Source organism: Frankliniella occidentalis, unplaced genomic scaffold (assembly GCF_000697945.3).
Source record: "Frankliniella occidentalis isolate FOCC.00 unplaced genomic scaffold, Focc_3.1 Scaffold17, whole genome shotgun sequence".
NCBI classification, from domain to species: Eukaryota; Metazoa; Arthropoda; class Insecta; order Thysanoptera; family Thripidae; genus Frankliniella; species Frankliniella occidentalis.
Genome location: NW_026267147.1, coordinates 2,258,819 through 2,261,320, shown reverse-complemented (window position 1 = coordinate 2,261,320; position 2,502 = coordinate 2,258,819). Strand labels below are relative to the sequence as shown.

Below are 2,502 nucleotides of genomic sequence, written 5' to 3'. Positions count from 1 at the left end.
CCGCACGGAGAAAAAAGTTTGGGTCGTGCACCAAAACTATTTTGGACTGTTCTTTTTAACGCCAAGACTAATCAGTTTCGGTGCCGAGTCTGAACATTTAGACGCGCTCCTCAAAAATGACCAAGCACTACATCCGAACAAATCCAGCTCTAACAAAGGAACGCAGTTTCGTTGTCGGACCCAATTTGGGTTTGGGCGCTTCAGTTTAGCTGTGAGTGCCGAACACTGATCGCCCGGCGCTCCGATGATGAGACGTGACCCGAGCGCGAGCGGTGAGCCGAACGGATCCGAAGTGGACTTGTAAAATTTGTCGCGCTGCGCCGGCTTCGCGCCCACCGACCCACCACCTGGCGGCGGTTGCGGAGGACGGGGAGCAGCGATGTCAACGACGACTTTAATGAAAGAAGATTTAATTTCGAGGCATTGTGAAGATCTTTTGGCAGATTTCACAAGTAAGTTGTTAGAGCAAGATTTTGATCATACCTTTAAGCGAAATTCGGCCGAAAAATGCGTTTTATGCCTTTTGGTTATACATAACCTTAAAACTGCTCATCGTGGCTAATGTTCATATTCGATGTTACTACTATTTGAGTGGATCAGGTTTCGAGAGAATAACGACCTCGACACGCCCGCCAGTGTTCTGAGGGCACCTATGTTTCTAAATTTATTGATTGTCTGTAAACTCTTTTCATGTAAACCAACATGTAGCCTGTACCGACTGACCTTGCCCATCATTGGCAGCGCACAGCCAAGCTGTGCACCTGATTAATTTTTGTTCCTTTTTTACTCGCTCTTTATTTTTTTGTTTTAGAGCACGAAATTGATGATCTCTCATACCCAAAACTCGACGAGACGACGGCCAGGGCAATCCTATCGGCAGGCAAGTTTTTAAGGTTTTGGAATGGCAAACGTGCGGCGGAGGATGAGTCCCAGCTGACGTCCCCCGAAAAGAGACTTCGCTCTGTAGAGCCGCAAGGTAAGTCATTTCTCGCATTTTCGTCCTGTTCACCTCAGTCCGCACAAAACCTAACCTCCCCCGAGGCCCGAGGTGGGCAGATAACGCTGTTCGAACGCAACGGCAACCTCCCCATCGCGACGTGTCACTTGCTCCCGCGCCCGCCGCGGCGGCCCGGTATCCCGAAATGACCCATTTGTTATTTTAAACAGATTCATTGGAAGGACCCAACGTCGACGCGACAAGAGCTGCATCTCTACCTGTGCAACCTGGAGTGCAACCTGGAGTGCAACCACCTACACCACCACCACCTTCCCGAACACCCACGCCAGTGCCTTCACGAGTTCAACGGTCGGCCTCTGCTGTGGTCAGTATTGCTTCAAATTAAATTGTTCTTTAAAACCATGTGTACTTTATTAAATCATATTTTTCTCATTTTATTCTAGAACTTTATGAGCAAGTTGAATCAATGTCTCAGAGGGAAAATTCTTTTGCGCACAAAAGAATTTGAGGAGAAAGACAGGAATGCCCTTGCAGAAATCTGCGTTTTGGCTGAACTCGACAAGAACCCTGAGTAAGTTTTCATCTGCTCAAATCATGCATGAATTAATATTTTCAAATGTGATAATTATTAATCCTCATTTTCCTTTCCAGGATCACTACTCCTAGGTTTATTGAACTTGCATCATCAATAAAAGAAATTTTCCCTAACGAGGATGAGGTATGGGCTCTATACATTATATTTTTTGTGTCAGGGTTTGTTATAGTGTATGGCTTAACTAAATTTGATATTTTTTGTACAGACCACTTACTACACACCTTTCAAAAAAGTGAATAACAAGAAATTTATTGCCAAAGGAAAACTACTTCACAACTACTACTACTGGAGGGAACGGGCTGTAGAATGTGGTCTGTTTAAAAGTTTAAGAGTTCGGACTTCTGCAGGTAATGTAGGGTAACACATTTGCCTTTACTTATCATATCAATATCATATTTTCTAACATAAATTCTTGATGTGTTTTTAGAAACATCAAACCAAAGCAGTGAGGATACTGAAGATGACAATTGGATGGGATCAACTGAAGCAGAGCAATCTCATTTCTGGGTGGGCAGCTATTTAGCACCTGAAAGTGAGGCACTGGTTCACTGGGAGAGGTCTTATGAAATAAGACAAGACAAGCTTGAATCTCTTGGAGAGCCTGGAGCAATAGCTCATTACATTTCATTGTATCCACTTCTAAGGCAGGAGTGGGCATTTTCATTGGTAAGTGCTATTCTTTCCAATTATTAGTTTTAGGACGGCTCAAGTCTCGATTTGAATTTTTTTTTTTCCAATGGTGTGATGTTGACTGAAAATAATAATTTTCTAAAATGTATTGCACTTTGTTCTCTAATCTATTTATCTTTATGGTTTACAGTTAATTCGAGACTTTCAGAAAAAATTTCCAGATCACACAAACAAGTTTGTTGACCAATGGCCATCATTTTCAAAGAAAGTAGTTACTATAATACAAAAGAAGAAACTTGTGGGGTCTGAAGACCTGCCC

At 43.0% G+C, this 2,502-nt stretch overlaps 1 protein-coding gene across 3 annotated transcripts in view; it reads right to left on the bottom strand.

The window, feature by feature from the left end:
• LOC113213903 (uncharacterized) overlaps window positions 1-2,502 on the bottom strand; it is a 92,511-nt gene that overhangs the window by 24,318 nt on the left and 65,691 nt on the right. The window lies entirely within an intron of this gene.